The sequence below is a fragment of the Myotis yumanensis genome, unplaced genomic scaffold (assembly GCF_028538775.1).
Source record: "Myotis yumanensis isolate MYYU_CA2020_CCGP unplaced genomic scaffold, mMyoYum1.0.hap1 SCAF_2, whole genome shotgun sequence".
Classification (NCBI taxonomy): domain Eukaryota; kingdom Metazoa; phylum Chordata; class Mammalia; order Chiroptera; family Vespertilionidae; genus Myotis; species Myotis yumanensis.
Genome location: NW_027223753.1, coordinates 140,278,329 through 140,289,418, shown reverse-complemented (window position 1 = coordinate 140,289,418; position 11,090 = coordinate 140,278,329). Strand labels below are relative to the sequence as shown.

General features: G+C 37.1%; 1 non-coding gene across 1 annotated transcript; it reads left to right on the top strand.

The window, feature by feature from the left end:
- Positions 1-10,979: 10,979 nt before the first annotated feature.
- LOC139004609 (U6 spliceosomal RNA) lies at positions 10,980-11,090 on the top strand. The gene has a single exon (XR_011470472.1). It is a non-coding gene; the product is annotated as a U6 spliceosomal RNA (small nuclear RNA).

Genomic DNA, 11,090 nt, shown 5'->3' with positions numbered 1-11,090 from the left:
AAACTTTTTCAGAATAAAGGGGGAATAAATATGAAACCCTGAGAATAAGGGAGAAAGGCTATTCCATAGAAACAACAGGAGCAAAGGCACAGACCTGGTGAGTATGGGAGGAAGGCCCAGCAGCTCACTAACCAGACTTAATGGCAGTATCAGGGAAAGTCAGTCTGGAAAGTTAGGTCGAGATTAACCAGAGCCTTGACATTTTGACTGCAAAGGGGAAAAATTGGGATAAAAAAGGTCACTTTTTTAAATGCTTTTTAAAAAACCACCTCTTGTAAAAGAGATCAGAGCAATAATAAACGGGAACTCCTCAGGGAGGGCTGCTCATGGCCTCAGCTCATGTTTCACCACAGTTTCTATTACTCAGCTTGCTCATCTCCCTCGCTTGGTTTCCGATGACTTTCGGCTCTTTCCAAAATTCAACTTCATTCTGAGGAGCAAAACTTAACACCCTTGAAGGATTAAAAAACTAGAGGTTCTGAAATGGTGAAATCCCCAAAGCTTGAAAATGGCAATAATGTGGAAATAAGCTTTCATTTTGAAGAAGACAGGCCATATTTGAATATATAAACTCAGATTTTTGTCAAAAAAAGAATATTGCAGTGGTTCTCAACCTTCCTAATGCCGAGACCCTTTAATACAGTTCCTCATGTTGTGGTGACCCCCAACCATAAAATTATTTTCGTTGCTACTTCATAACTGTAATTTTGCTACTGTTATGAATTGTAATGTAAATATCTGATATGCAGGATGTATTTTCATTGTTACAAATGAAAATAATTAAAGCATAGTGATTAATCACAAAAACAATATGTAATTATATATGCGTTTTCCGATGGTCTTAGGCGACCCCTGTGAAAGGGTCATTCGACCCCAAAAGGGGTCTCGACCCACAGGTTGAGAACTGCTGCTTTAGAGTCAACAACAGATATGTATAAAGGGTGTGTAAATCTGTGTGGAAAGAAATATATATGTCAGACAGAATTAAGAGAATAAGAGTGAATAAAACAATGCATTGAGTGCTAGAGGTGTGATAGCTCTCCACTGGCCACCACTGCCTCTTATTCCTCAGAGAGTGCCTGTCATTTGGTCACCAACAAAAACCAAATAATTTCACTTCCAAAACAAGTATGAAGCATGACAGGACCTGCTTTTTCCCTCATTATTTTCCCAGCCCTATTCTATTAATACAAAGAATAAATTTCAATTGTAACAACTACTGTGGGGAAAAAGTAAAAATCTTATAGAGGACCATATTTATTGTTGTTGCTGTTATGGTTGTTGTGATTATTATCTGGGGTTCTTCTGTAACTAAAAGAGAAAACTATTTAGCAATCTTCCAGCAACATTGTGAAATGTAAATAATGTGTGTAGCTAAAGCTACAGCTCCATATGATTCAGCCAAAGTGTTCCATGTTCTTTCTTTAGAATTAAGTAAAATCAGCTGCATAAAACTGCAATTCATACATTAAAAGGCACTTTATTACATAAAATTTGTCTCACAACCACAAAAAGAAACTGGCAGAATAGCCTTTTGGGTTTTTTTCAACAATTTTTTCCACTAGTTGCTCAGCAAAGTTTTAGAATAGCCTTCAGGGAATCTCACTAGCAAGATTATAGACTTATATGGATTATAAACTCATAATTATTCAAATCACATTTTGTTTTAGTAACACCAATGTTCTCTTTTTTGTATTAAATATTTCCTCCTTTTTTTGATACTAAGCAGTTTCTTAACCACCAATACAATTTCCTTTTTCTGAACCTCCTAACATAGACATACATACAATAATTCAAGAGACTCCATACAGTACTGTCTTAATTAAAACAATGTCTAAAATCAAGATTTTTAAAATGAAAATTACTGGTCAATACAAGATTTTTCTCTGCAAAGGAAACCATATATAACAGATAAAGCAGACGTTTAATAAAAGATAAGATGAACCATGTCATGACCTGATATTATTGGCTTTCCACTTCTTCTGACCTCAATGTTTTCATTCTCAGAACTGAGATAACCTACCACACAGGGTTATTTGGAGAAGTAAACCAAGCCATGCCTGTGAAATAAGTTTGTAAAGTAAAATGGTTTGTATATGTTATTGTTATTATGGTGAAAAGTTACCAACTCTGGGTACACTTCCCATGAAATGTACATAGGGCAGGAAAGAGCAATGGGGAGGCACTGGTCAAGTTGTTGAGAAGATTGGGGCCAGAAGGAAAGGATACTGTTGATAAAGAGAGATGCCTCAGGTGGTTTACTTTTAATAGGCTCACTTTTACCTCTACCTCTTATATTTGCTTTTCCTTCTCAGTGTCCCCTGTTAAATATAGTTATATTGTCTATCCTACTTTGCAGGAGTGAAATATTAAAGAGAGTAATATTAATGCCATCATTAAAAATTTTATTTACCCAGGTAAAAGTACAGAATTTATTGCCTCTATTGTATTCCAGATATTTTGCACATATATTATTATTCAACCCATTCAGGTTATAGTGGTAACACTTTACAGGGGAGAACTGAAAGGTTTGGCAGATCGAATGACAAAGTCAAACACCCAGGAAGTTGTCACTCAACTCTAAATGGCTCAAATGCCAATGCTGTTTGGCAGACGAGAGACTGTGCAGGAGTTTATGTTCTACCCAAGTGATTCCTTGACTAAAAACATAAAACTTTCTGGGCTCGGTGACAGCAGGTATTGGCGTACAGCACTCTAGTGGGACAAAGGGTGGTTCAGAGGTCCTCACCCATCCCCTTTATGTTTTAATAACTTACATAAAGTAACTTATGAGGGAAAAGTAGCATTGGATTATCCTGTTCTATCAATAAAAAGCCACACAACCACTTGTGAGAGAGGGCTAAAGGTGAACCTATGCGGTAGGACCTGGTACCTTTAAGGTTCCTTCTTTCTTATATTCCATAAATCCCTCATTTTTAGTGCCATTTTCTAATTTTCCAAACCTAAAGATTATTATGTTCCATTATTTTAAGAATAGTACAATTTCTACTAATTTCCTCAACCACAGAAATGAGGATAAAGCAAACAGAAAATTGTTTGTCAGTTTCATGACATCTTTTCTTCAAAACAGAAACCAGGGCAATTCCTTGTCCTTGTAACAGGTAACACTCAGGTTACTGAGACATACTGAAATGTGTCTACAATCTGTCTCAAGTTTTGGGTGTGCTGCTCTCACCCCCGAATCTCCCAAGACACACCTGGTAATGATTGATTAAAATAATGTCTCTCTGAAATTTCATGCTTCTTGGGAATATTACATAAGTTACTTATATTCAATGAAATTTAAGTGAAAATTCTCAGCTACTACCACTCCTTCACCCCTCCACTAGATGACTTTAATCCCCACAGTTTATAGAGCAGAAAGATGCTAGAAACATTGAGGCCAAATCATCTTTTGGAGACCTGCATCAAACCTGAAGAACTCAACCAATCTTTTGGAATTCAAGTTATAGGAGAAGCGGGTTAAGAGACAACACATCCACATACCTGTTCACCTCTTCAAGCACCTATGCATCTTCTATCTCTGTTCTGCCCCCATTCCATTTATACAACCACCATGTCAAACATGTCGAAACTTTAGGTCAGCACTACCTTTATAATCAGATGTAAGGCACAGCAGGAAGGTGCAATGATGAACTCAATTCACTCTACAGAGGATCAGTAGTCAGTGGTGCTCCACAAATTCAGTTCAGTGGAATGCTTATCCCAGCAGTATTTAAGGGTAGATTTTCCAGCTCACTCCTGATACTTCTCAGCCAACTCCTTCTTGAATGCCATCCTTGCTTTCTGCTCATGAGGGTTCCACAAGTTCAAATGGACTTCCAGACATTGCAAATAGATGAGGTTTGGGACAGGAAGTCCCAGTTTTTAGAACCTATATTTATAAAGGTGCATTGGTCTGTCAACAAACTCAGAATGCCCAGGTCTCCTTTCAGAATAATCGCATTGTTGTTTTTTTCAGCTCCAACAATCCAAGAAAAAAGTTTTCCTTCTTTGTGCATCAGAATCATGCAAAGAGATTATTAAAAATATAGCTTCCCAGGGTCCACCCCAAGCTTACTGACCCAGAATACCCATGGGTAAAAACCAGAGATATCTAGTATTTTAACAAGCTGCCTACTTGATCGTGGTGAAAATGCAAATTTGAGAAACATTGCTTGGCCTAAATTGGTAATATGAAAATTTGAAATCATGGTGTTAAACACTTTCTTTACAACTTGAATCTTTCCTGGAATATGTAATTATCCTAAGAGATGACAGTTCCCTTTCCAGAAAGCTCCACGCTTACATTTGTGGGTATTCATTTGGGAGGAGACAGATTCTTATCCAGACACTAATCCTGGTCACAATGAGGTAAAGACATGGAATATTTCTTCCCTTCTCCCCACACTCTCACTCCTGGTCAAGAGCTGGCTGGTCATAAATGTGGTTGCTTTGTTAATAAGAATCATATCATATGTAATCATAATTACATGATTAGTTGAGCAGAAATATTTTAGAGGATTTAATGTCTTCACTTTCATAAAGAAAGACTAAATCTCTGCTTTCATGGCAAAGATGTTGAACCCAAGCACCATGAGACTGAGATTCCTGGGGTGAAAGTTCATAACGTTAATATGACACTGAACACAAGAGCAAAAAAAGCTAATAGTGTGACCTGTAACCAGTTCAGACCTGCAGACACAATGGTAGCTTTGAATTGATTCTGAGCCTCAATGGAGAGGAAGTTGAAAGCCAGTTAGCCACTAATGGGAAATTCGTGTTAACTTTCGACATCCCTTATTTTCCCCTTTTTTACTTCCATAGTTACAAGTTGAGTTTCTGTATGCAAGCAGACAGCCATGAGTAAGCCTAGTTGAAATAATGCCAACTGACCAGGTCACACAGAGATAGCTGTGTGGTGACAGATAGAAGGCTGGAGAGAACTTCAAGTGGCCACACAAAATAAGATCATCATCTTCTCATGAAATAAGAGAATACTTGATCAAAAATGTTTCAAAACATGAAAAAAATAGTAAAACAGACTTATGCAATTATTAAATTGCAAAGATAATAATACAATTTAAAAACATTATTCACGATACAGTCAGCAAATGTTTACTGAGCACCTATTAAATGGCAGACATTGTGCTAAGCACTGAGGATTTGATGGTGAATGAGACAGACTTGACCTCAAAGAGCTTTGCTTCTAGTAAGTGGGAGACAAAAATAGCATAGGTATGCAATAAGGAATTATAGGTGCTATGACAGGTAAGTGAACGGATAACTGTGAGGACAAAAGAGGAAATAGTCAAGTGGTCTTTGGAAAGAAGGCAGGAGATAGTATGTGTTGAGTTTTCAATAATGAATAGGTGTTCACTAAGCAGGTAAAGTGGACAAAAGCATAAAGACAAAAAAACATGTAGCACAATTAGAAAATGCCAAATAATTTGGGACAATTGGAACATCATAGAGTGTAAGGAACAAGTCCCAATAAGGATGATTCTGAAGAAGTAAGCCGGAGCTTCATGGAGAGCTGTGAATAATATGCTAAGTTACTGAGACTTGAGTAGGATGCTAATGAAAAGTTTCAAGTCTTAGAGTCTTAGAAAGTTCACTCTGGGTGAAATGTAGAGAGTAAATATAAGCAAAGAAGTATTAGAGGCTTTAGAAACCATTATGAAGGCCATTGCAATGATCTGAACAAGATCACAAAGCCGGAATTAAGGCATGGGTAATGAAATAGAGATGTGTACAGGTCTTAGAGCCATTAAGAAAGTAGAACTGATAGGTTATTGACAAAAACCCAATTGACCTCTTTTTATTCTTCCAAAGAAAGTTATCTGTTTAAACAATTTTATGGGAGGGTGTAAATGGGTAGGGCAACTGTCTAAATTCAACCTCATTTCTCTGATAAAGTATTTAGGAGTGCTACTAAGCAGTAATATAGCTGAAATACAGACAAAGCTGGACAGAAAGTAAAAGAAGAGCTCAAAGTAATATGAAATAAGCAATTCTCAATGTTTGTCAGAGGTTAATGGTTGAGATACAATTTGACTACAGAGAGAGTTTGTTGGGGGAAGGGCAGTAAATTGTTCTATATCTTTTTGGTTGTGGTAGTTACATGTAAACAGAATTATTAATAAATAATTAGTACTTTAACATTGGAATATTATAAAGAATAAATTGTTAATAAAGTCTTAAGAACAGCACTTAGAACATAAGTGCTTAATAATAGTAAGTTATTATTATTACTATTATTATTAAAGACCCTCTTATGTTTCTTAGAGAGAAGACAAAGCTCTTAGACTCAATTTTCAGAGACAACATAGAGAAATTACACTCTACCTGAGTTTACTAACTTCCTATGAATGGGGCCAGTGTCCTGAGCCATACCATGGGATTCATGACTATTAAAAATGCTTTCTCAGCCCAAAAAGGAAGCTTCGGGACCCCTCCTTGATAAATCCATCCTGTTTGCCGAATTTAGTCCTTAAGAGCAAATCTTGCAAACTTTCACGTCTAGATGTGATAGAACAACTAGGTGTGATGGTATTGGACTAGTCTTTCCACTATAACAACAAAATGGAAGAAAGTATATGAGGCAATTGTTTGTTAAGTATTGGACAACAGGAAACTTAACACTGTGATCCCTAAGAGAGAAGACATCCATGATTTCCCTGGATCTCTACCTAGGCACCATTACCCAGCCATGCATAACACAGCAAGCTAGAATCCACACAGAGAATAGTGGTCCTGCTGAGCTGAAGAGGCAGAGATCAGAGTCCAGGAAAGCTGAAGCAGTCAGAATCTATAGGGAAAGCACCATAAAGTGAAGAAGGTATATTGGGAGTAGAGAGAAGGGAGAGTCCCAGAAGTTGTGCAGAAGGTTCCCTACGAAATCTTGACTCAAGGTTAAGATGCACATACCCATGGCAAGACTACCTGAGGCTTGTAGTAACTATGGAGAGCAGTTACTATGGAGAGCAGTTCTGACAAGAGCAGAATAGAAATACTTAATATAAAACAGTGCTAGTAGATATTGAAGTTCTGGTCAAGCCAGAGTGGCAAGACATTGCTATCAATTTATTAACACACCAGGCATTTGTCTGAGATACCAGAAAAGATTAGAACCATGGTGTAAGGTAAGGTTCACTCCAGGCCCACCCTAACAATGTCTAAAGCCAAGCCTTTACCGGGATGGGGAATGTTCGGCCCACGGGTTGTATGATTTGGTCTGGCCCTGCCAAGGCAACCGTGGGCCAGACTTGAAATTCAATAAGTCTAGGAGCTTTTATCATAACAACATAATTTTTAGGTTGATAATTTTATGTGGCCTATGAATGATATTCTAAATATCCAAATGGACCTTGGCAGAAAAAAGGATTTCCCACCCCTGCTTTAGAAGATCTGCAGTGAAAACCAAATTTGGAGGTTGAGACCTGCCAAAATAGAGGGGCTTGGGAAACATATTGAGCTTCCCAAAGATATACCCTAGCAAAGCATAGAGACAAGACTACAGAAATTCAAGGTAATTAACCAGGAAATGAGCTGCCTCATAGAAGCAAAGGCAACACTTCTCAAAGGAAGATAACAAAAGTCCAAAGCCAACAATATTCAGTATACAATAAAAAAAATTACTAGACTTGGAAATATTAAAAAAAAAGGCAAACATGACCCAGAATCAAGGGAAGAACCCAACATTACTGAGATGATGCATTTAGAAAACAAGAACTTTGAAGCAACATCTATAAATATGGTTCAAAGAATTTTACATTCAAAGAATTCAGAAAATATTGACTTAATGTGTTAACAGATAGGGAATCTCAGCAGAGAAAGGTAAACTATAAAAGAAGCTAAATGGAATTTTTATAACTGAAAAGTAGAATAACAAAAAAATTCACAGTAGATCAGAGACGGGAGAAGAAGTGGTAACAAAAAAATTATCCAAACTAATGAATAGAGGGAAAATAGATTGGGAAAAAATAAACAGATCCTTAAAGACCGTAGTACAAATGAAAATGGTCAAAATATATGTGATTACAGACTCAGAAGGAGGAGAATGTGAGAATGGGGCAAAATTGATTTTTTTAAAGAGAAATGACAAAAAGGCAAGACATAGACTGGGAGATTTTGTAATACATATATCTGACAACTGACATATATACAGAACATGCTTTAAAAATTTTACAATTTAATAAGAATACAATCTAATTCTTTTTTTTATAATTTTTTTATTGCTTAAATTATTACAAAGAGTATTACATATGTTTCCTTTTCTTTTCCCCCGCCCTTGACAATCCCCTGGCCTCCCCAGTGTCTTATGTCCATTGGTTATGCTTATATGCATGCATACAAGTCCTTTGGTTGATCTCTTACCCCCTCTCCTGTCCGCCAACCCTCCCTGGCCTTCCTGCTGTAGTTTAACAGTCTGTTCGAGGCAACTCTGCCTCTGTATCTATTATTGTTCAAAAGTTTATAATGGTCTCTATTATCCATGAATGAGTGAGATCATGTGGTATTTTTCCTTCATTGACTGGCTTATTTCACTTAGCATAATGCTCTCCAGTTCCATCCATGCTGTTGCAAATGGTAAGAGTTCCTTCTTTTTTACAGCAGCATAGTATTCCATCGTGTAGATGTACCACCGTTTTCTAATCCATTCATCTACTGATGGGCACTTAGGCTGTTTCCAGATCTTAGCTATGGTGAATTGTGCTGCTATGAACATAGGGGTGCATATATCCTTTCTGATTGGTGTTTCTGGTTTCTTGGGCTATATTCCTAGAAGTGGGATCACAGGGTCAAATGGGAGTTCCATTTCGTTTTTTGAGGAAACTCCATACTGTCTTCCATAGTGGCTGCACCGGTCTGCATTCCCACCAGCAGTGCACAAGTGTTCCTTTTTCTCCACATCCTCTACAGCACTTGTCGTTTGTTGATTTGTTGATGACAATCTAATTCTTTTTTAATGGGCAGAAGACCTGAACAGATGCCTCACCAAAGAAGATATATAAATGGCTAATAAGCACAAGAAGTGATGTCCAATATCATTAGTAATCAGGGAATTGCAGGTTAAAGCTACCATAATATACCATTAGAAAGGCTAATATTTTAAAAGACTGACAAATCAAGTATTGAGAAAGATGAAGAATAGTTGGGTTTCTCTTACATTTCAATTGAAAGTGAAATATGGTATAATGACTTTGGAAAATAGTTTTCACTGTTTCTTTTAAAATTAAGCATATACTTATCATATGAACCTGCTACTTCTCTCCTAGGTATTTACCAAAATTAAAGAATATATATCCACATAAAGACTGTTCATAGCAACTTTGATCATAATAACCAAAAACTGGAATAACCCAAGTATCCACCAGTAGATGAATGGCTAACAATTTGTCATTAATACAAGAAAATACTACTCAGCAATAAAAATATAAATTAATAAGTGCATCAATATGGATGAATATCAAAAACATTATGCTGAATGAAAAAGCTCAAGACCAAAAACCACATAATGTATGAATCCATTCATATGAAGTGCTGGAGAGGCAAAACTAAGTGGTAGTGACAGAAATCAGCTCGGTGGTGGCCTGGAGCAGAGGGTAGAATGAGGAATTGACTGCAGGGTATGTGCCAGGGAACTTTCTGGTTGAAGAAAATGTGTTGTATTGGTTATGGTGATAGTTACATGGGCATATACATTTATTGCACTATACACTTAAAAGGTATGCATCTTATTATATGTAAATTACACCTCACAAATTTGATTTTTAAAAGAATGCCTACTTCACTCTTTAAATTAAAAGCCATATCTTCATCATCCTGTAATGAGTCATTCGGCAGTAAATTTTATAAGGAATGAATTTATTATGAATCACACACAGGAAGCCCAAGTGAATGTCTAACCATTCTTTTGTCTTGTACATACATGGCTGGAGAAATAGATGCCCGTTAAACTAATAAAACCCCTGCCCATCATCTCTAATTTTAGGCTTCAGAAGAAATTGCAACTTTAGTGCTCACTTCCTAAGAGTCCTCAGTAACCATTTGTTGACCAATTCCTGAAGTGAGTGTGTGTCTACATTGATTTTTTTAATGTGTTACATATACACAATGGAATACCACTCAGCCATAAGAAAGGATGAAACACTGCCATTTGCAACAACATGGATGGACCTTGAGAACATTATGCTAAGGGTCTGTATTTATTTTACAAACAAGTTCTACCATTTGAAATTTGGGCTGCTGCAGAACTTAGGGGTACATTCCCTGAAAAACCTGCCCTGTCTTATGGCAGAAGTAACTGCATAGTTAACAAACACTACTGCTGCTTCAAATTTCTTCTTTTTTAAATTCTTTATTGTTTAAAGTATTACATAAATCTCCTTTTCCCCCCATTGACCTCTCCCCAGTGCCCCAAACCCCCAGCACATGCCCTCACCCACCCACCCCCATCTGTGTCCATTGGTTATGCTCATATGCATGCATACAAGTCCTTTGGTTGATCTCTTACCCTCTCACCCCCCACCTTCCCTCATAGGTTGGACAGTCTGTTCAATGCTTCTATGACTCTGGTTCTATTTTCGTTCATCAGTTTATGTTGTTCCTTATATTCTACAAATGAGTGAGATCATGTGATATTTATCTTTCTCTGACTGGCTTATTTCACTTAGCATAATGCTCTCCAGGTCCATCCATGCTGTTGCAAATGGTAAGAATTACTTCTATTTTACAGCAGCACAGATAAGCTGTCTTAATCACAGTTCCCTGCTCAAGGGACCTCTTGTAGACTTTCTGAAAACACAAGCAATAGGCAAGTCATAGGCTGGGAGATTTCTAGACTTTCTTTTTCTTAAAATTTTCCTAAAGTAAGGGCACTGCTAACCTGTGGAATGGCCATGTGGGCTAAGATGAGTGCCCCCATTTATTAGAAAACCTCCCTTACCGATTTGGAGTCTTAATAATAATACAGGGTATTCGCTCTGGCAGCACATACTCTAAAATTGGAACAATATGGAGAATATTAGTGTGGCCCCTGCACAAGGATGACACATGATCCATGTTTTCATATGTGGAATCTTTTA